Genomic DNA, 25,342 nt, shown 5'->3' with positions numbered 1-25,342 from the left:
ATCAAGTTTTCAGAGACATCATGGTTATTCAAATTGAAATTTATACACTATTTTTTCATCTATATAATACCATCAATACCATCAATGGTTCAATCAGTCTATGTTATTCAATATTAATAATACAAATAACTTTCTGGAATCTTTTATAAATTTATAATGTGAGCATCTGCAAATCATAAAACATTTCCATTATGTTTGGTAAATTCAACTTTTGTTTTTCTTCATTTTCATATTCTGATCTTATTAGATTTCACTTGTTTTACACTTGGCATTGTAGTCTTCTTTCATCACAAAAATATATTATGTTTTAATTCATTGTTAACCATTGTTCGATTTTTATTCAATGACATGAAAACTTCTTATCCACTTCTTTTGGAATGATACATTGGCAAAACATATTTTTGTTATGCATAAATAACACATAATATTTTACATTATACACAAGAAGCCGTTTTCTTATTTGTTTTCGGAAAGTTGTTTGTTGTCATAAAATTATTCATTTGACGTTACAATATATACATAGTAGTCTTTGGTTACAATGATCATTTAAAATTTGACATTAGTATCAATATAGTAAAAAAGTGCATTAACAATTGAAAGACTTTAATTCATTAAATCTTTAAAAGAAATATAATGACGTAAAAATAAAACAGATTTAATGAAATAAAAAATTACGAGCACGTATAACTTTTTTCCAAGTGCATTTAAATTAAAACATTGCTATTATGACCAAAAAATGTATAATGTTGGCAGCATTGGATATATTTTTCTCAAATCAGAATAAAATTTATTAATTTGCAATTTATTTAAGACGATACGTTTTTGTTTACTTTAGAATAATTTTATAAATATTTTAGTTGTGTTTAATAATTATGATAATATTGATTTCTTATTTATGTTTATAAAAAGCATAATTTGACTTTTATATTTGATATTCAAGGTATTCATAGACACAGTCTTCTATAATTATTGTGTAATAATAAAAATAAATTAAACATTAGTTACTTGTTATTATTATATTTTATTAAAAGAAATAATAAATATATTTGTATTTAATATATTCAATAGGTATAGCATATTTTCGAAAAATAATTAAATATGAAAATAATAAAACATAAATTATTAGACTCCTTATGCTACGGCCACACTACCTTATCGTCTACCGGGCTGTTACCGCAATAATTAAGGCATTATATTACCGTCTAAATTACTGCATGAACTGATGTGGTTACACTAGAGTTTACCTAGATATGTCGGTAATTATTGGCATTTACCGCAGCAAAAAAAATATTAGTTAATAATTAAAATATAATAGATATGGTTTCTGTAATAATTCATCAAGGATTCTTTCTTTTTCAAAATGATTTTTTCTTTTTCAAATCATCTATTGTACTTGGAAATGATAAATTTTGTTTGATCCGACGCCACGCATCATTGTGTACACTGCGATTTTTATAGTTCTTCTGTCGGGTATCCCAAAGAGAAGAATTCCAAGAATTCCAAAAATTAGCGCCATCGAGCGCTTTTTCATTTGACCACTCCATGTCGGTCGATACGTGCGTCGTCGGTGAGCTCATATTGCACACTGGACAAACGGAAGTGTGGCCGCATACGCAATAATTACCGCGGTTATTTTCTTTGATGTGCGAAAGAATACCGCCGCCGGAGCTATTGCCTACCGCCATTTATCATATTGATTGGCATTGTAGAATTATGGCCATAAGTCGTGGTTACACTTATGTGTTTTTAAAGTTGTGGCAATAATTATTGGCATATCGCGGTAGTGTGGCCGTAGCATTACTAACAGTTGGATTTTAATATTTAAATACATATTATTGTTTCTAAATTATTTTATTATTATTTTAATATATTTTTTAGATTAGATTACGTATTTTAAATACCTATTTCTTATTAATTAAAATATATTTAAAAAAAAATACATAACTGTGAAATTGTCTATTCCCACTTTTTTCGTAATGTTTGCAATTATTTTTACTTCCGGAATAAAAGACCCCGCGCCCGCGCCAATTCTCTTCCATTAACATTTCGTCTGTTCACAGGGTAAGTCGATTTACATATTTTATTATTAATTAATTATTGGTCTCATATTGTACTTGGAGTGATTAATGATTTGAGTTTTATTGTTGTCTTTCTTTATACATTTTTCTTACTAACAATTAAATTTGTTACTTTAGGTAATTATTATAAAATATAAAAAGACTTCATTTCAATTCATGACGATTTATTCTTTTGTTTTTTTTCAATGGTTTAATAAAAACAAGTGATGTCTGATTTTTAATGCTTTGTTTTTTTAAATAGTCATTTATCGTTTTCAGTAACTTCGAGATTCTACGTGACTTCGTGCCTCAACATGTTCCAAGCATCATCTAGCAACAATGGCGGCAACGCAGCGGCTATGGCGTGCATCGCTACCGGTAAGCTTTATTCAATTTATTAGGTTTAAAGTCAATTAATATACCTACATATATATTTTCATAAGGCTCTGTTAGGTAGGTAATCAATCACTTTTATCTTTTTTTGTGCAAATTGAAATGTTCTGAATAAGTTGATACTTACCTACTTTTAATGCTTAATAACAAAGATTTTTTTTATAAAATTGGTATCTGATGTTTAACATCTTAATACCTACGTAATTACCGTTGTTGTCATGTGTGTCTATGTACTTACCTTATAGGTTACAGAATAAAGTCATTTTCTTTAACATCAAATAGAATAGAAGATAGTATTTTAAAATATATAATAATATGTATAAATGTAGTAGGTAATAACTAATAAGTCGGTAATATATTTTTTTCCTAATTTGTTGTACTTAAATCGAAATGCGCGGGAATCACGAACCGGCAACGCGCGCGACGAGCGGGCGCGCCGCGCGCCGCGGACGGCGTCGGTCGCCATTTTGTGTGATAGATATTATATTTATTATAAAAATAAATTAGATATTAGGTACTTAATTCATTAAAAATTGTAAATATCCTTAAAAAGTAAAAATATTATTAATTATTATAAATCATGAAATTGTCTCTGATCATTCAAACACATGTTAGGTATATCAATGTTCTGTATTTTAATTTTTAACGTATGTTATAAGGATACATACCTACCTATTTTCTTTTCAATGAAAGCTTTCTGCCAGTGAGTAGTTAAAATTGGTCCACCGCTTTAAAAATTTGTATGTAATTGAACGTATATTATATATTTTATTTTATATTTATTTATTTTTAACTTATCTGTGGGTATAGATAAAGTATTGATATTTTCGGTTTAATTTCAATTAATTTTTCACATTCTTCACATTATGTAGCGAAGTTAATTAATTGAATAAGTAAGTAAATATCAGAAAAAAGTTATTGTGGGTTATCCATAAGAGATAGACATAATATACATATTATATATAACCATCACGGACTTTTCTATAGACCTTTTCAATGTTTACAATACTTAGTATATTATTTTGATAAAACTCGTAGGGTTCAGCCTGCGTTTGCAATGTAAGCGGAAAAAATGCGTTTGATAAAATTATTTGCGACATCACATTAGAAACCTCAAAAATAACAGTACTTCTCCACTATTTAATGGATGTTATTATACACATAAACCTTCCTCTTAAATCACTCTTATCTACCTATAAAAAAAACCGCATCAAAATCCGTTGCGTAGTTTCAAAGATTTAAGCATACAAAGGGACATAAGGAAATAGGGACAGAGAAAGCGACTTTGTTTAATACTATGTAGTGATAGTGATGTAGGTAGGTACTTACTTTCAACATTAAAGCGAGATTTATAAACCAGGTTTTAGAATTACATAGGAGACGGAAGGACGACTGAGTTGTATCATATACCTACTAGAGTCTAGAATTTTACTTGATAGGTAATGAGATTAATTTTAATTTGATATTACAAATATATAAGTTATATGTATACCTATACATGATTTAATAATTGCCAATAACAGTATGTAAACTATTTCCATAAAATAATAACATTCCATCATATTACGTAAGTACATAGTTTTGATAGGATTAAAATTAACATGATAAATAATTCTAGATATGTTTGATTATACGAGTATAATATTATACTGAAACGTAGATCGTCGCGAATATTTTTTTTATAGATTGCGCGGTAAGGTAGAATGACGCCACATTTTCTATTCGTATTTCGTAACGAGCTTAGTATTTTTTTAGAGTAGTTTCGACTCCTTTTTCATCTTGGATCTCATTCTCAACCCATATCTAATCGATTTAATATTTTTGTGTTACGAAATTTTAGAAATGAAGTAGTGATTTCACTAGGGATACTTTCTTTAACATATTTCATACGGATTTGTATTTTATAATCATAGGTACAACGCATTATTCTTTGTTTGGGACATTTCAATTTGCTTAACAAATTATAAATAAATTGTGCGGCATTATATAAATATTATGTTACTTCTGACCTGATAAAATCTCATTCTGTTTTTATTATTATTTTAATCGGTCAAATTATTATTAAAGGGTCAACGCATCAAGCCGATCCCCGGTTTAAGGGTAACAACGCACAATGTGTCGCGATGGCAACATGCGCGGCTGTTTACTCTTCTATTCTAAATAGAGCCGTATTTTCTCAGGAAAATATTGACACTATTTTAGAATTTGGTGACATGTTATACATTCAAGTAAGACCACTTGGGGTTGCGCATAATCATCCTCATTTATATCCTGAAGAATTGCCTTCTGATATACGTGTAGGGACCTATTTGGCTAATATTAAATCGATGGCAGACAACGATAGTTGGATCGACAACGGACTGTTTCCCACATGTGACAGCGACATAGCCACTTACACTTTACAATTAAAATTAATCCTAAAAAATAAAATATTTCACACTGCACATAACGACTCCACACATAGCTACCTTTTCACCGGCGCTAATAATACGATATCTTTTTGGAGGTCAAATAATTCATATTTTATTTTTAATAGCCATAAAGTAGACGCGAATAATAAATACGTCCATAACTCGCATTCGGTAGGAGCCGCACGTCTCTTTCAGTGCAACAATTTAGATACTCTTGCAAAGTTTTTGTTTTGGAATCCGGCGTTTGGTAGTCAATATCAAATTCATAAAATAATTTTAAATAATTTTCATAGTGTAAATATTATTAATGATTTAGTTAGTGTAGACAACCAATTAGTTAATGTAGACGACCAATTAGTTATTGTAGACGACCCTAAATTGTCTAATTTAAAACCGATAGTTTTAGTTAATAAAGGTATACCCCCAAAATATGACCCTAAATTAAATTCCCTAAAACCAAAAGTTTTAATTCAAAATATTCGCGACCCTAAATTAACAACACTGACACCCGTTGTCTGCATAACAAAATTACCCGACGTTAGGATTGTAGGTAAAAATACTAAAAAACGCGGTAGACCGGTTAAATATAATAAATCTAAAGCACACAAACAAAACAATATAAACGAAGATTCGGATAGTTCATCAGTAAAATCAGTAGAAGTAGGACGTAAGAGGGGACGACCAGGTAGGCGATCTATAGATGCAGATTCTCATTTAAAAGCGGTCACAAAATATAATAAAAATCATCCCGAGGTTAATAGGCAGGCAGTTCAGAAGTATAACGAGATCAATCCCGAGATCCATAGGCAGGCCAGTCAAAAGTTTAGTCAGAATAATCCAGAGGTTAATAGGCAAGCAGTAGATAAGTACAATCAAGTTAATCGAAATCTAGACGTGGAATTACGGAATTCCAATAATTTAATAGGTACGAAGAGTGGCGACGGCTTAACTGTCGTCAAATTGTATAGTTTTAAGAATATTTCATTATTAGATAGGGAGGCGTTTTTGTGTAGGCACTGTAATGCTAGATTGTTCTTTGAGGAAAAGAATCGTATCAAGTGGTGCTGTGGGGCTGGCGCTTATAACGTTCAAAACTTCCCGCCATTAAATGAACCATTCTATAGCTTTCCTTCTTTTTTGCATAAACCTAGGGCTTATAATAATTTATTTGCTTTTAGTGCTTTAGGCGTTACACACGGATTTCAACATCCGACAACGGGGGTATCATTTTTAAAAATTCAAGGGAGAGTTTATCACAGAGTTTTCGATCTTGCGTACTCAGAAACTACTAATCCGGCTGGACTTTACATCTATGATAACAGTGAGCGAGAGAGCCTCGCTACAAATTTAAATTTAGATTTAACTGTCATTCGATCGATTACAAATTTCTTGCATAATCACAATCCTTATATAGAGTGCTTCAAGCGGCTGAGCCAAGAACCATCTGACTACGCACACCTCATTTTTGAGCACACCACACGACGCACACATGGCAACATTCTCGGTGATATGCCTTTAGGCAACGAGATTGCTGCCATTATAAGCAATGAGCAGGAGCGTTACATTCCTCGCGCCATTGCAATCTGGAAAATTGGAGACAAAAAGCCTCACACAGTAGATATAATGCACCCCCTATATGAAACTTTTCAATATCCATTATTGTATCCGCACGGTAACCCTGGATGGTTTCCTAACAAAACGGACAATAATGGAGCAAAACTAACCCAGAACAAATATGTAAGATGTCTCCTTCTGAGCGAACCCCGTTTCAACGATTTTAATCGTTTGTCTGAAGAGTGGTTAGTTGATATGCAATGTAGGATTTTAGAAGAAAGACTTCGTTACCTGTATAACATCCAAAAAGGTAACACGGATAATGCTCTCCGTTCCGCTCCATTAAGAGAAGTAGAGTCAGTTTTACAGCAGATAAGTGTAGATGAGACTATTCGAGGAGAGGGTGGCGTTGTGCCTGGTAGAGTCTATTTGCCAAGTAGTTACACGGGGGGGCCTAGATATATGAAGCAAAAGTATATGGATGCTATGGCAGTAGTTAACAGATTAGGATTGCCATCTTTTCTTTTAACTTTAACTTGCAATCCCAAATGGCCTGAAATACAAAATTCAACAACAGGTCATCATAATACGCCTTCAATTTGTGCTAGAGTTTTTAACATTAAATTGCAACAACTTTTGAGGGATCTACGCACAGGGGTTTGGTTTGGTAAAATTGTTTATATTTTATATGTAATAGAGTTCCAAAAACGGGGATTACCACACGCTCATATATGTTTTGCAGTCGAGGGTGGTGGCCCCGTTCACGGTACTGATGTGGATAAATTTATTAGAGCAGATATTCCTGACGCTTCAGAAGTTGATGGAAAATTAAGAAAAGCTGTTTTAGATTACATGGTACATGGTCCATGCGGTCCGCCGCATAGGACAGATTTAAAATGTTGGGATAGTGAAAAAAAAAAATGTACAAGCTATTTCCCAAAACCAGAGACAGAAGTCACATATTGTAATGATAAAGGGTTTATTAACTTAAAGCGTAATAGTAAGAATACAGCCACCATTAAATACAGAGGGAGGGATGTAGAAATTAGTGATTTGTGGATAGTACCATACAACGCTGCACTTCTTCTTAGATATGATTGCCATTTAAATTTAGAATCAGTGTCCACTCGAACAGTCATTAAATATCTCTTTAAATATATGACTAAAGGTCCAGACGAGGCTCGAGTCGCCATTGTTCCAGATGAACTAAAAAATAACGAAATAGAACAATACGTCACAAAACGATACATCGGTTCTGGTGAGGCTGCTTGGAGAGTTTTTGAGTTTGACGTCACGGGACGTGAGCCTACTGTAAAGATGTTAGACGTGCATTTAGAAAATCATCAATCAATTTTTTTTAAGGCGGGAAATGAAGCGCGTGCAGTTCAGAATTCGGGTTCGGATCTCGTCACGTATTTTAATCGTCCCCTCGGTGAAGAATTCGATAGTTTAACATATTTAGATTTTTACGAGAGGTATATCGTTCATTCCAGCCGCCCCTCAACAAAAAATACAACCATTTATAATATGACCAACGGTAAATTTTTAACGAAAAGACAGAGGGGAGAAATAGTGACGCGTTTATTTTGGGTCGCGCCCAACAGAGGTGAACAATTTTATTTAAGATTACTGTTAGCTTTACACCCCTGCCGTAGTTACAGGGATCTTTATAACTTGGGTGGTCCAAATTGTAACACATTCCAGGAGGCCGCTAAAGCCGTTGGTATCGCCAACGATGAAGCCGAATACGAGATAGCTATGCAGGAAGCTTCATGTTTTTTGACCGGACCACGCCTGCGTAACTTTTTTGTATTATTGGCTGTTAACGGGGTAGCAGTAGCGACACTGTGGGAAAAATTTAAAAATGAGCTAGCTGAAGATATACTTAACCGCGTAAATAACGATCCGGATAGAGCGTACACCCAGGCCTTGGTTCAAATTGACCGTCTATTGCGAAAACATGGTTCGTGTTTGTTAGAGCAAGGTTTGCCTGACGCGCACGATGACACCACCGAACTAGGTCGTGAGAAGGCTCTACACGATGCAGACGGGTTACGCGAATTTGTGGATGTTTGGACGCCCAAGCTGTCTCATGACCAGCGGCAAGTGTTCGAATATGTGCAAAATTTGCTCACTGATCACGGTTTTCGCAATAGTAACGAAAGTGCTATTTATATAGACGGTCCGGCAGGCACTGGTAAAACGTTGCTATTAAATACGATAGCAGCGTACGTGAGGGGCGTACTAAACGGTGTAGTTTTATGCACAGCGAGTTCAGGTATTGCCGCGCAGAACTATGACGGCGGTATGACTGCGCACAGTATGTTTAAGTATCCGTTAAGCGCTATTGACGATTTAGGCTATTGGTATGTAACAAACGGAACCCAGAGAGCTGAACTTATACTACACTCCGATTTAATTATTTACGACGAAGCGCCGATGGTACACAAGTACCTCATTCATTTGTTAGATAGGTCTTTGCAAGACTTGACAAAGTCTAATAAAAGTTTTGGGGGAAAGGTTATCATTTTTGCTGGAGATTTTCGTCAGATTCCGCCCGTAGTTACCAACGCCAAGTGTCATTCAGATATATTTAATGCGTCAGTAAAATCATCGCCCTTATGGCAGAGTTTAAAGACGTTTTCACTAACTACACCTCAGAGGTGTAGTGAAGATAGTGTTTTTTCCGATTTTTTACTTCAAATAGGTTCAAATAATTTGCCTTTACATTCGGTAAAGGTCGGTAGATCTTGTCAAAATTTAATAGACCTTTCACTTTTATCATTTACTACTGATTTAAATGAGTTAATTAATTTTGTTTTTTCGGATTTCCTTTTAGAACACGAGCCAGAAGTTTGTATAGGTAGGGCCATTCTTTCCACTCACAATTCAAATATTAGAGAAATAAATAGGACTGTATTAGACCGTTTGTCAGGCGACCTTTTACATTTCTATTCAGTAGATAAAACGGCTACGGATGACACTGACGAATTGTATTTAGGCGTAGACGTGTTGAATAGTATGCACCCTAAAGGTATACCAGAACACGATCTCACTTTAAAAGTAGGATGTATTTGTATAATAATTCGTAACCTTAGTTTTTCAGATCATTTAGTTAATGGTACAAAAGTTATAATCGTAGCGACTTCACCTCGATTAATAACAGTTCGCAAACCGGGAATAGCCGAATTGTTCTTTATACCGCGAATCATGTTTAAAGCCCCCATTGATCATAATAGTCCAATAGAAATGTGTCGATTGCAATTTCCCCTTCAGGTGTGTTATGCAATGACCATTCATAAGAGTCAAGGTCAAACTATTAATAGGGTCGGCATAGATTTAAGATCGGACGTATTTAGTCACGGACAGTTGTACGTGGCATTAGGTCGCGTACGGGATAGGAACGATTTAATGCTTCTTGTACATAGGGAAAAATTAATCAACGGTAAACCTTACGTAAATAACGTCGTCATTCCACAGTTACTTTAGGGATTTCCCACCATGCATTACACTATTCACTTTGCTTGGTAGATTGACGAGTTACACTTGCAAGCATTACACACTCGGCTTCCTGGAATGAAATTGTTCACCTCCGTTCTATATCAGAAATCAATTATTAAAATCAAATCATGTTGCCAACGTTTACATTGTGCGTATTTTTTTATGAACTCTTATCATCACGACGCTAACATTAAAAAACGAATTGATTCTACGTTAAAGTTGAAACACTGTGTAACAAATTATTTGTATTAAAGTAAAATGCGAGAGCGAATGTATAAGTTTGTTATTGGTTTTAAGGTTGTATGCGCATTGTCGAGTATTTATATGTCAGTGGCGGTGACAGTAATTTATAAAATTGACTGAACTTTTCTTATATATAATAATGTTATAATGGATATGTAAAGTCATAGCAGCTGCTTGGTTCATAGGAATTTAAATGGATTTGAATGGACCTTATCGGCTCGGTGACAGGTGGAAATGCGTGTCGAGAGTCCTCTGCAAGGCGGTAGGTCGTGAGTTCCGGAGCCGGCGGCCGGCCGTGGGAGGCGCAGGAGCGACTCTGTCGCAGAGGTAAGTGCGGTGCCCTAAGTCGCTTTGCATTGGCGCTGCGTCGCGCCTGCAGTGATGGCGGTGACTAGATGTAGACAGTGTCGAAACAATAGAATATTACGATTGATAATGCGGGGCGTTTCTCTCAAGTTGTATGTATTAATATTTATATTACATCTCATATAATATGTCATAATTGTGCTAACCTAACCAAAATATTTGCGTATTTGAAAAAAAATGGACAGATCACGGATACACAAAATAAAAACAATTTTATGTTCCTATAAATAATTGTTATTTATTCTAAGTATCAAATTTGATAAATGTTGAGTGAATGTTATCACTATCATGTAAACAAAATTTAAATGGATATGATTATTAATATTATTTGATTAATATACCGAGAAATATTCACAAAACGAAAGATGTCGTTTACTTTAAAAGTCAAAGCAGTATCATGAAAGGTCGGGAACCTTCAGATGCTGGGAAATGTTACCCAGGCATTTTTTTTTCTTTTTCATATAAATCGCATTTTACTTTTCCAAAAAGCTGGTACATCTCAGTAAAATGAGCATTCTTTCGATTTCTTTTGCTGCAAAGATTTCGTAGTGGGATTATGTTGTAGGCAATAAAAAGACAAAAAAAGCAAAACAGAATATTGTTCATTGACTATTAAATAAAAATAATCATACTTTTACATTTAAGTTGTGCTTTAAATTCAGTGATTTAACTTTATTTATGGTTATTTCCGAGATACCAAATTAGGCTTATTTTTCCGAAATTAACCGAATAGAAATAATATTTATTAACTATCAAATTATGTGGTAATATAAAATGTGCTAACCCTAAGCTTCTTTTGATGCTGAACAATGTTGTAAAATATAGATCGCTACATTATTAGGTAATTTTGCCCATCATTGTAACTTTTGTTTAAAACAACCTTCAGTGATAGTTATAATATTTCAAACGTTATTTAATGACATATTATGAGTAAAAGAAACCTGTGTTTTCGCCATCATGCACAAACTATCAACTTGAATTTTCACCATTTTTTTTTCCCGCGAAATGACACATGATATTCAATGAGTTACAACAAGTTGCTGATTTAAATTAGCGACACACACAATAGGCAGTGTTGACAGACAAATTAACCAACTATTTTACACCAAATACTTTGAATGTTGCCAAAGTATGAAGGTATTTTAACAATTTAAAAATTTGCATGAAGTGTTCTTCAAAGCAAAGCTGATGACCCATTGTACGCCAATCATCACATTTTCAGTACCCAATCACTTTATTAATTTATCTATGAATATTTTATTCGTATTATTATTTATCAAAATACAAACTCGATGCCATAAAGCATTGGTAGCACATCTCGTCTCTCTTTGCTTGAAGTGTTCTTCAAAGCAAAGCTGATGACCCATTGTACGCCAATCATCACATTTTCAGTACCCAACCACTATATTAATATACCTATGAATATTTTTTTAGTATTAATTTATTATTTATCAAAATACAAACTCGATACCATAAAGCATTGGTATCACATCTCGTCTCTCTTTGCTTGAAGTGTTCTTCAAAGCAAAGCTGATGACCCATTGTACGCCAATCATCACATTTTCAGTACCCAATCACTTTATTAATTTATCTATGAATATTTTTTTTAGTATTAATTTATTATTTATCAAAATACAAACTCGATACCATAAAGCATTGGTAGCACATCTTGTCTCTCTTTGCTTGAAGTGTTCTTCAAAGCAAAGCTGATGACCCATTGTACGCCAATCATCACATTTTCAGTACCCAATCACTTTATTAATTTATCTATGAATATTTTATTAGTATTATTATTTATCAAAATAAAACTCGATGCCATAAAGCATTGGTAGCACATCTCGTCTCTCTTTGCTTGAAGTGTTCTTCAAAGCAAAGCTGATGACCCATTGTACGCCAATCATCACATTTTCAGTACCCAACCACTATATTAACCCTTAGCAGGTATCGTGGGTCAAATTTGACCCAGAAGCGAACATTTTCGGTTATAATTCTTTTAATATTTATGCAACGACTGTGCGCTTCTACGTATTCTCAGTGCTTCACTAGCTGCGGCGGGGGGTGGAAGTGCAGCGCTGGGACTATCTTAGGAGAGGAGGTAAGTAGCTGTCTGGGTCACGTTTGACCCACGACACCAAATAAGTAACTTTTTTCACTGGATGTAATTACGTACTTTTTTTGTTTTAGTGTTTATTTGTTATACAATGGAGGCTTTTTGAACGATAGACAAATCGAGGAGTTGATATAGACGACTTAAGTGATAATTTGGAATCGGAAAATGAAAGGACACCAAATATAACCCAACTTTGTGACGACGAAATCATCGACGACGATCGAGACAGTCCCTAACCTGTTAGTTGCTCAGAAGACAGTATTTTGGAGTAAGTTCTGACGACAGTGAAAAAGAAAGAGGAGAATACGAGAATAAGAGAAAATACGAGAGATGAGAGCGAAGAAGATGAGGATGATGGTTGATGGTAGAAGTCATTTTGGTTTTGGTTGTCATTTTTTTTATTTTATGCTGATCTCAGAAGTAATATATTTTTTTGTTATTATAAAGATATGAGAAGTGCCATAAATATCTTTTAGTTAAATTTTTTCTTACATTTCTATTTTTTTTTATGTTTTAAGTTCACACTAACCAAAAAGTGCCAAAAAATAAGGTTAGTTACAAATGCGTGTAAAACATGATATTTTTTTATATATTCTAAAATAAAACAAAGTTAATTTTGTGAAAAAATATTTGTTTATTTCATGACTAACCATATTTTATACAAATTATAAAAAATCAACGTTCTACAACACATTGTTTGGTATGGGTAAAATTTGACCCACGATACCGGTAGTGTTGCCAAAAAAGGCGATACCAGCTAAGGGTTAATATACCTATGAATATTTTTTTAGTATTAATTTATGATTTATCAAAATACAAACTCGATACCATAAAGCATTGGTATCACATCTCGTCTCTCTTTGCTTGAAGTGTTCTTCAAAGCAAAGCTGATGACCCATTGTACGCCAATCATCACATTTTCAGTACCCAACCACTATATTAATTTACCTATGAATATTTTTTTTAGTATTAATTTATTATTTATCAAAATACAAACTCGATACCATAAAGCATTGGTAGCACATCTTGTCTCTCTTTGCTTGAAGTGTTCTTCAAAGCAAAGCTGATGACCCATTGTACGCCAATCATCACATTTTCAGTACCCAATCACTTTATTAATTTATCTATGAATATTTTATTAGTATTATTATTTATCAAAATACACTCGATACCATAAAGCATTGGTTGCACATCTTGTCTCTCTTTGCTTGAAGTGTTCTTCAAAGCAAAGCTGATGACCCCCTGTACGCCAATCATCACATTTTCAGTACCCAACCACTATATTAATTTATCTATGAATATTTTATTAGTATTAATTTATTATTTATCTACTGAATGAACTATATATTGAAGCCCTATGCTTCTTGAGGAGATAAAGGAACAATCATCAACATTATTTTATTATAAGTATCAAAATATAAACTCAGCACCATAAAACATAAGAGGTACATCTTGTCTCCTCTTTTCTATTCAAAGCAAAGCTTATGATTGGGTATAATAATATACAACATTTTCAGTACTTAAATTGTAAATTATACCCGAATCCTCATAAATTGAAACTTTGATTACAGATTATATATTATAATAATCACACCTGCGCAAAGCATGCATATGCATTTACGAGTATTTTATGTAAAAAATATTGTAACAAGAATATGGTTATTCATCACATCGAATAAATTCAAGCGTTTGTTACTAACGTAAATAATATAAAGGGTGGAATTTTTACTTCTTAGATTATTTCGTATGCCTTTAATTTGCATAAATTAAAATGTATTTTTAATTATTTTATTTAAAACGGCAAATTGTTTAATAGCTACCAAAAAAAAATACATAAAAAATATCAGAAAAAAGAAATATACAAAAAAAGACAAAAAAAAACACTAAAAAGAACAAAAAAAAAATAACAAAAAAAAAAAACGAAAAAATAATAATGATAGAACATCAAGAATATATTTGCCGCATCAACGAAACAAGAAACAAATACTGGAATTACATACGTTATCTAATTAAAATAGCCATTTTACTATTATAATAAACAGTCATAGCCATTTTACTATTAGATATAGAAAGCAATGAAAACATTGGTCAGACGCAATAGCCAAACAAACATGAGTGACATGATGACTTTTTCTCACTCCAAAAATGTCTCGAAGCTGACAAAAGAAATTTTCTGTTCACCAAAGGAAACGTCGTAAGTGGACAAAATCCTTGATAAAAGCCAAAGAAAATTGACTATCACAGTGAAAGTTCACGGTAAATATAATATATGTAATTTAAAAAAATGGCATTATGATCCAGTTGCCGTCGTATGTGAGGTCACAAAGTTTTGGAACTAAACTGAAGTGCAAATTATAACCGAACGAACATGAAACTAAAATCCTAATATTAACGACATCAAATACAACACTGAAGGCTATGCTTTTATGATTGATTTGTATGATAATATTTTCTGAAACGACATCCAAACAAGAACATGAATTCTATCCGGTTGCTGATCGCACTCGCTGGGCTTCCCAAAAGGGTCTCACCCGGTGGGGTTGATCGCACGGATCCTGCAAGCGAGTGGAGTTAATGAATTTTAATTTACCTACATAAAAATACTTGACTGTATTCAGTATTGAAGTATGGTGGAATAGTTCGATATATATGTGTATAGCGTTTATTTAGTAATTCCAGTATTTTGAATCACCTCAATCAAGCAAGATCAAGATTTATTTTATAATTTAGTATAAAAAAATGTATTCGTATAAATTTATTCTTTCATCTCGTTTTAAATGGAACTAAAGTTTAAAACAAATGTTGGTTGTCGATTATTATGTACTTATGAAAAAAAAATATATTAACATACACGTTACGTTGTCAACAGTTATTTTAAAATAAATTAAAGTTATAATATTGTAATTCGTATTGCAAAAATAAAAACTTTCTTCCTTACTTTTACTCTGCCTTCTCTTCTTCGAGAGAAACTTTATTGAATTAAAGTATCAGGCAACTCTTCTATTTTTTCGCTATACCTTCTTATGTAACTCGCCCTTTTCGTTTCGTGTTATTTAATTACACCACTGTGCCTATTCTTCTTTCTCTTCTTTATATCTTCTCTAAATTCTTCTTAATACGTTATAGTTTATACTATGTGTAATTTAAAAAAAAGTCAACGTTAACCTGTAATATTAAGAACTCATTGTATATAAAGTACATACTATCATTATGTAAAATACATTTTATCTTAATGTACCTAATGTTGGAATACAGCTGGTCGACTGGTTATTTATTTTGTAATTTGAAACATTTCATTGCTTGCTTGCTTAAAATAATTAAAGTGACTATGTAGTAAGTACGGTTATCGTACAAACTCCAAACCTAAATCGAGAATTGAAGAATTGTTATACTAAGTACAATCAATTGCTTTTTTCACATGCATATAATATATCTATAAAATATAATTTTAGTTTTTATTAGATACATAAGTAGAACATTTATGTTTACGTATCACCTATAAGTTTTTGTTATTTACAATATTTTATTAAGACAATGTAAAATGTATGAAATACTCTAAGAGTTGAAAACATCTTTTGTTAGTATGATAACCATATTCTTGAATATTTTCCAACGCAAAAAAAAACTACATTATCAAAAACAATTAATCAATATCATAATTACTTCGAAAATGCATAGTGTCTTATTGTGATTTTTTTACCAAGGATATCTTTGCCCGAAGATCAATTCATAAGTCAATTTTTAAATTGCAAAAATACCTTCATACTTTGGCAACATTCAAAGTATTTGGTGTAAAATAGTTGGTTAATTTGTCTGTCAACACTGCCTATTGTGTGTGTCGCTAATTTAAATCAGCAACTTGTTGTAACTCATTGAATATCATGTGTCATTTCGCGGGAAAAAAAAATGGTGAAAATTCAAGTTGATAGTTTGTGCATGATGGCGAAAACACAGGTTTCTTTTACTCATAATATGTCATTAAATAACGTTTGAAATATTATAACTACCACTGAAGGTTGTTTTAAACAAAAGTTACAATGATAGGCAAAATTACCTAATAATGTAGCGATCTATATTTTACAACATTGCTCAGCATCAAAAGAAGCTTAGGGTTAGCACATTTTATATTACCACATAATTTGATAGTTAATAAATATTATTTCTATTCGGTTAATTTCGGAAAAATAAGCCTAATTTGGTATCTCGGAAATAACCATAAATAAAGTTAAATCACTGAATTTAAAGCACAACTTAAATGTAAAAGTATGATTATTTTTATTTAATAGTCAATGAACAATATTTTGTTTTGCTTTTTTTGTCTTTTTATTGCCTACAACATAATCCCACTACGAAATCTTTGCAGCAAAAGAAATCGAAAGAATGCTCATTTTACTGAGATGTACCAGCTTTTTGGAAAAGTAAAATGCGATTTATATGAAAAAGAGAAAAAAAAATGCCTGGGTAACATGTCCCAGCCTCTGAAGGTTCCCGACCTTTCATGATACTGCTTTGACTTTTAAAGTAAACGACATCTTTCGTTTTGTGAATATTTCACGGTATATTAATAAAATAATATTAATAAACATGTCCATTTAAATTTTGTTTACATGATAGTGATAACATTCACTCAACAATTACGTTTTACATCTCACTACTACAACATATTAGCTGCATCATATCGATCGCTTGGCTTCATCCTACGGTGCTCCAAAGAATTCAAGGATCCTAAAACAGCGCTTGTACTTTACAACAACTTCGTTCGTAGTCGTCTGGAGTATTGTTGTACAGTCTGGAACCCATCTTATCAAACGCATATAATTCGGATCGAGCGTTTACAAAAATTACTGGTCCGTTGTCTAGCATTCAGAACTGGAATTGGTAAAACCTGCACAAGTTATCTGGACAGACTCAATAACTTCAAGATGTTGAGCTTAAAATCTCGACGTACAATGTTAGATATATTTTTCTTATATAAAATAATTAATAATTGTATTGATTCTTCTGAATTATTGGGCAGAATATGTATTAATGTCCCCGCCAGGATCCCTCGATATCCCTGCGCTATACTCAGAACTCTTCCATTTCGAACAAACTTATGGAAGCATTCCCCAATAGTTAGACTTACCCATGAGTACAACGTTGTTGCAGCAAAGTCGCGTGAAATTGATATATTTCACAATTCACTTGCGGTATTCAAGCGTATTCTTAATAAACATTTCAATGAAACATGTCGATAAGCACCATACTATTTACAATAAATTGTAATAATAATAATAGTAGTCAGCATTAGTTTTTTAATTAGTAATTAGTAATATTAGTAAAAACGATATTATTGCAAATTTGTTTTGGATCTACTTTGGTAAATTATTATTTGTTTGTTTGTATTTCCTGCATCAGAAATTGTATTTCATTTTTTCATTAAACTAACATGATATTGTTATCCGTTTAAATATACGATTGTTGTAATTTCCTATAAGTAAAGAAACATAATATATTGTTATTATACGATAAGCTATTTTAGTATTAACTATTAAGAGTTTATAAATTATGTTTTCTTTGTTGGAAATTCTTAATAAAAATAAAAAAATAAAAACATTTATCAAATTTGATACTTAAAATAAATAACAATTATTTATAGGAACATAAAATTGTTTTTATTTTGTGTATCCGTGATCTGTCCATTTTTTTTTCAAATACGCAAATATTTTGGTTAGGTTAGCACAATTATGACATATTATAATATGAGATGTAATATAAATATTAATACATATGTCGGAGTATTGATTTATTCAGTTGGTAATAACGCCATCTACTGGTAAAGTTGTGAGTTTGAATATTGACATAGTAAGACTTGAAGTTTTAACGAATGAATTTATGACAATGACAAGTGACAATGACATTTTCCTTGAGTCAGTAGTTTGGCTGGTTGGGGGGTGTCAGTTCGACCGACACTTGCCGCCCGACAGCCAACCGCGCCAGTTGTGCGCACTGATTCTTTTTTTATTATTTACGATCATGGCGGACGTTGAAATTAATCGCGAGGAATCTCCGAAAGCAGCGGTGGGATCTGACCATCATTCCTCCAGTGTACTTAACCGACACCCTGCTACTACGAGCGAGACATATTTCCGAGAATCAGCGAACCAATCCGCCGAATCAAACTGCGACGAACAATCTACGCCACGAGGTACCGAAAACCGTAACGTGCCTAATAATAGTGCTTTTCCTAATGTGCCTCCTGAGATGTGGGCTTCGTTTTTCCGTGGAATGGCGGAGACTTTTCACAATAACGAAAACCAAACTCCAAACTCCAAACCACCTGTGAAGAAGATGAAACCCACTGAAGTGTACATTCCGTCGTTCGATCCTGACGATTGCGAGTTTACGGCGGCGCAATGGTGTGCCGAAATCGACCACCACCGGACACAGAACTCATGGACGGATTATGAAACGAGAAATGCTGCTTTTACGCATCTACGCGGCCGAGCACGCAAGTGGGCGTCCAAATCATATCCTTTGTGCAATACGTGGGATGAAGCGAAGGAGCGGTTAACAAGACAATTTGCCTCCATCAAGCGTTTCCACGACCTTTTCCGGGACATGGTGCAATACACGAGTGACCGCGCCGCTAGCTACGTGGAATACTCCACCAACAAGCTGGCGATGATCGATCGACTGGAGACGGCGTGGAGCGAGGCGAACAAGATCGAAGTCGTCATATCAGGTATCTCTGACAATCAGGTACGATCAGATTTATTAAAAAATACCCCCACGGACTTTGTAACATTGGATAGACACCTTGCTACCTACCCTCAAATTAATAAAAATAATAAACGACCTTCAACTTCGAGCTCTTTTTGTAGTGACTTTAAGCAGCGTAAAATTGAAACAAATGACCATGTTATGTGCCACAATTGCGGCAAAATGGGGCACTATAAGCGAAATTGTAAATTCCGTTCGCACACTAAGGTTTCACATTCGGAAACGTCTCAATTAAAATGTTCCCCGCCTGTCGATAAAAATGTTCAGTGCACTTATTGTCGCAAATTGGGGCATACAGAGGAGGTGTGTTTCTCTAAACAACGCGACGAAAAATTTAAAAAAAAGTAATGATATAAAGTCCGTTAATGTGTGTGTGTAGTCAGAATCGCCGCTTGTTAAAATTATTGTTGGTAGATTTCAATTACAAGCCCTCGTAGATAGTGAATCTAACTGCTCGCTCATTCGTAAACCTATCGCTGACGTTATGACCGGTGTACGAGATTTTTTTATTTTTTTATTTACGCGTTTAACTGGTATTGGTTCCACTTTCACTCATTCTTTTTCCCGTATTACTTTGCCTATAGAGATGGATGATGTTAAAAAAAAATTTGATGTTTTTACGCGACTCGGGGTAAACTTAATAATTAAAAATAAAGACGTTCACGTTTCTCGCGATGTTCGTGCGCACGTTTGTGCTTTGCAAAGTGCCGATATAGAAGCAATCGATACCTACCTTACGGACATCTAAGATATTGCTCGTTTACGTGCTATTATTGAAAATTTTAATGAGAACTTCGTAAAGGGGAACTCTCAGACGGTCGTAACAACAGGTGAGATGGAAATTAGATTATAAGATCCGAACAAAATAGTGCAGCGTCAACCTTATCGCCTGGCCCCCGCGGAACGCAAGGCCATGATTGACATAATAGTTGACCTCCAGTCTAAAAACATTATCAGCGAGAGTACGTCGCCATTTTCAAGCCCGGCGATCCTCGTGAAGAAGAAGGATGGCTCTGACAGGTTGTGTATTGATTTTCGTGAGCTGTATTCGAATACCGTGCGCAATATGTGTGTCATGAAAAGCTGAGTAAATATCCTATGAGTTTACCAGAAATGTCTAATCAATTTGATGATTTGTAATAAGAGTGAGTTTTATTTTTCTAATCGGCTTTAAAAATTAATAATTAAATATTGAGTTATGTTAAAATAAAATGATTAGTCGCCAAGTAAACGGCATTTGTTGAGATACACGATTGTATTTATTATGTCCACGGTTGCGATATGATGATTTTTCCTTTATTTTTGTTGTTGATGTTTTGGTTAGTAGAAATGTTTACAATTTATTTTGTTGATCAATGCTAATAAATGATCGCATCTCTAGACGCTTGTTTCTTTTTCCTTTCCTAAGAGGAGCCGATGGCGTAAATTTAGCATTGGAAGCTCCGCGCTTCATGCGGAAGATTAGCGTTGGAATCCATGTGCTGCACGCGTAAATTAAACATTGGAAGCTCCGCGCTTCATGTGTTGGTTCTATCTACATTGGAAGCTCCGCGCTTCATGTGTTGGCCCTACATTAGAAGCTCCGCGCTTCATGTGTTGGCACTACATTGGAAGCTTTGCGCTTCATGTGTTGGCTCTACCTACATTGGAAGCTCCGCGCTTCATGTGTTGGCACTACATTGGAAGCTTTGCGCTTCATGTGTTGGCCCTACATCGGAAACACCGCGCTTCATGTGTTGGCCCTACATTGGAAGCTCCGCGCTTCATGTGTTGGCTGAATCTACATTGGAAGCTCCGCGCTTCATGTGTTGGCTCTATCTACATTGGAAGCTTCGCGCTTCGTGTGTTGACTTTACATTGGAAGCTCCGCGCTTCATGTGTTTGCTCTAAATACATTGGAAGCTCCGCGCTTCGTGTGTTTGCTCTAACTACATTGGAAGCTCCGCGCTTCATGTATTGGCTCTATCTACGTTGGAAGCTCCGCGCTTCATGTGTTGGCTGAATCTACATTGGAAGCTCCGCGCTTCATGTGTTGGCTCTATCTACATTGGAAGCTTCGCGCTTCGTGTGTTGGTTCTATCTACATTGGAAGCTTCGCGCTTCATGTGTTGGCTCTATCTACATTGGAAGCTTCGCGCTTCATGTGTTGGCTCTATCTACATTGGAAGCTTCGCGCTTCGTATGTTGACTTTACATTGGAAGCTTCGCGCTTCATGTGTTGGCTCTATCTACATTGGAAGCTCCGCGCTTCATGTGTTGACTCTATATGGGAAGTTCCGCGCTTCATGTGTTGGCTCTACATGGGAAGCTTCGCGCTTTATGTAGGTTCTACGTTACAAACCTTGACGAAAAGTTGTGACCAGAGCTAAATAGGTTTAGAAATCGCGCGAGAACGCGCTATTTGTCAGAATGGCCGTGTCGGAGTATTGATTTATTCAGTTGGTAATAACGCCATCTACTGGTAAAGTTGTGAGTTTGAATATTGACATAGTAAGACTTGAAGTTTTAACGAATGAATTTATGACAATGACAAGTGACAATGACATTTTCCTTGAGTCAGTAGTTTGGCTGGTTGGGGGGTGTCAGTTCGACCGACACTTGCCGCCCGACAGCCAACCGCGCCAGTTGTGCGCACTGATTCTTTTTTTATTATTTACGATCATGGCGGACGTTGAAATTAATCGCGAGGAATCTCCGAAACATATAACTTGAGAGAAACGCCCCGCATTATCAATCGTAATATTCTATTGTTTCGACACTGTCTACATCTAGCCACCGCCATCACTGCAGGCGCGACGCAGCGCCAATGCAAAGCGACTTAGGGCACCGCACTCACCTCTGCGACAGAGCCGCTCCTGCGCCCGCCGCGGCGCGCGCCGGCCCGGCCACGTCTCGCCGCCGAGCGAGGCCGCTCGCGCGCAGCTCCGCCCGACACCGGCCCGGTACCGTCCGCGGATCCATTCCTTCCGTTGGACTAAAAGCGCCCGCTATCGTCTTTCATGATCCATCGTTATTCTATATTCGAAGGGCTATCATTTCATTTTTATAAATTGCATCACGTCCGACGTATATTTACAGTACAACGCGCTACATCATTACTTCTAATATCGTACTTTTACATTCGCTGAGCGCATTTTACAGTAATATTTAAATATTTTGTCTCGCTATGCTTCAATTTTCTATGTAGATCAATCAATTTTGTTTTTTAACATAAACTTACATGCACAACACAAACTATATTTTTGTGTACATAAAATCAATTAAGTTTAGTTTATAGGTATATAGACTAGAGTAAACTAGAGTAAATTAATTTAGATCGTGTAAATTATTGATGTAGAATGTAGATATTTTATTCATACATTTTATTTACGTGTATACCTAAGTATGTATTTTTGATAGAATCATGGTTATATTTATTTAATTTTATTTTATTACACGCATAACGCTTTACTTAAACACGTGTCAATCATATACACACTTTACAATTTTTATTTCTTTTATAGTTAAGTATAATAGTAGTAATTAGTGTATATCGAGTACTTAGACGGTAGTTAGGTAACTCCGCCTGTGTTTGAGGGTGAATAGAATAAATTTTATGAGATTATTTTATTCTACCTCATCGCAGCCAGTCCCAAGCCTGGATAAAGGAGGAGGTGGTAGTTTTGCATTAATACAGAAAGTTTCAGATATAATTTGCTCAGTATGATGTGAAACACCTCGCTGCCAGTCAAAAAAATTGAAAACAGTGTTCCTTTTTGCGGATATTTGTCATAGGTTTATATTATCTTTTATAATCTTCTTATTATCTTTCTAAATTTATGATACAACTTATATAATATTTCATATATTTCATATTTTCCAGATCGCAGAAGACGGACAAACAACACAAAAGAATAGGTTTAATATGACAACATTAAATCACAAGTTAAGTATATTATATTTGTTTGGCATAATTCCTGTTTGTCTAAAAAGGAGCATTAAAAAAACATAATATCTTGATTAAGTTTAGATAACAAAAGTATGGATGCAAAACTCTCAATAAATTTAAAAAAAGTGTATTAAAACGTTTAAAATGATTGCCAGTGATAAAAAATGAGGATAATCAAATATTTTATAAATTTTTTTTTTTCAGAAACGCCACAATTGAATCCCAGTAGAAATAGGAAAATATAAAAGACCAGTTTCATCCATAGGAAGAAAGATACTACTTATTTTACCAATAAAAGGACTTGAGGGCAAAATATTTTACATTACATATAAAGTTTTGATGAGAAAAAATATCAAGTTAAGTTCATAATATATTTATTGACCTAATTCCTGTTTGTGAAACATTTAAACTGTATAAATGTAATAAATAACACATCATGATTAAATTTACATTTTAATCGACTTCGAAATTGGACTTATTCTCTTTTTCGCGTTGTTACATCATAATTTTTCACTGAGAAAACCGATTTTGAGAATTCTTTTTTTTTATTTGAAAGCTGCCTGCAATGTGGTGGTCCCAATTATTTGATTTAGTTTTGACAAATTGAAGGTTTTCATTAAATGTGGATTTTTTTTTTCAGAAATGCCATAAATTACTCTATAACATAAAGACAGTTTCATCAGGAGGAGGAATGACACAACCAATAAAAAGAATAATTGAAGTCAAAATATTGTACATATATAAAACAGGCTTTGTATCAGTACAAAATGGAATCACCAGTTAAGTATGTTAATTATATTTTTGGCCTAATTTTTGTTTATGAAACGATCAAACTACAGTATTGATCAAAAATATTTTTCTCAATGCAACCTCTGTTACTATTAGAACAAAATATATTTTTTTATAAATTTATACTATTAACTATATTTGTTGTAAAATACATTAAAATCTTTAATTTCTAACTATAAAACTCTCATCACAAACAATAAGTTTTATAATAAACATCGCTGTTAAAAACCAAAGTTGTGACTTTCAAGAATTCATATATATATATATATCTATTCATAAATTGAATTTCAATCTAATCTTTATTATGGACTATTCTTGATTTTTGATTGATACTCATACTCATGCATGTGAAAAAGGATAACAAAAATATGTATTCATATTTTAAACAATTTCAGCCAGACGCGCCAGGTGCTCAAAGCAGCGTCACTAAGAAGAAACACGTGAAAGCACGAAACAGACCACCATCGTGCTCCGTGGCTTTATCCGCATTGTTACGCTCCTATTGGTCTTAGCAAGATGTTATATTATATGTTTAGCCTTTAATATGTTGATCCGACCTGTTTTTATAATATTTACTTATTCAAAATTTTAAGTTTATCCATGCACTACTGTTTACGTCTAGCCCGGGGTAGCATATTTTTTGCTTCGATTATTATTTTGTAAATCGCACCCAAAAAATATTCAAGTGTATTTTCCTACGTTTTTTTTATGTATAGATTTTATTTAAGTTGTATGAAAAAATGTATTACTGTTACCATTAGTTGAATAATATAGTCATGTTAATAAAACCATTTTAGTTTCAATTATTGTTGTTTTATTCGCAATTCAAAAATAATTATTATTATTGATTTTATGAAACTAAATTTTGATATAATATGTAAATAATCTATGAAGATAGCTGTTTTATTATTGAAATAATTAAAGTTTTGATTAGATAAATTGCCTATCATCTACTACACAAGACAATGTTTAGTACTTATTACCTACTTAAAATTAGCTTTTTCTTATGCCATTTACTTAATGATCTAAGTATGCCATAGAAACACATAGAAATGAACTACTAAAATCATTATTCACATGTTCGATTCAATAAACAGTGTATGAAGAACTTAACAAATTAATCATTGCAAACCGACAGATGGAACTGATATAAATAACTATATTTTTATTTTTTTATAATAAACTTAGGTATATCTTCCTAACACCTAATTCAGTAGGTACATAAATT

At 33.6% G+C, this 25,342-nt stretch overlaps 1 long non-coding RNA gene across 2 annotated transcripts; it reads left to right on the top strand.

The window, feature by feature from the left end:
* The first annotated feature begins 2,026 nt into the window (after window positions 1-2,026).
* On the top strand, window positions 2,027-24,917 carry LOC149895088 (uncharacterized). 2 transcript variants are annotated; one of them, XR_016458550.1, is made up of 5 exons: window positions 2,027-2,061; window positions 2,337-2,435; window positions 23,260-23,681; window positions 23,966-24,109; window positions 24,510-24,917. It is a non-coding gene; the product is annotated as an uncharacterized LOC149895088 (long non-coding RNA). The 2 variants fall into 2 exon arrangements; XR_016458549.1 differs by lacking the exons at window positions 2,027-2,061; window positions 2,337-2,435; window positions 23,260-23,681 and having other exon boundaries at window positions 23,693-24,109.
* Window positions 24,918-25,342: the final 425 nt, after the last annotated feature.

Source organism: Colias eurytheme, chromosome 32 (genome assembly GCF_061535395.1).
Source record: "Colias eurytheme isolate Ceu_HAF_F1 chromosome 32, ilColEury1 Martin Lab GWU primary, whole genome shotgun sequence".
NCBI classification, from domain to species: Eukaryota; Metazoa; Arthropoda; class Insecta; order Lepidoptera; family Pieridae; genus Colias; species Colias eurytheme.
The sequence above is the reverse complement of the archived record's forward strand: the minus strand, read 5'-3'. Positions and strand labels throughout refer to the sequence as shown.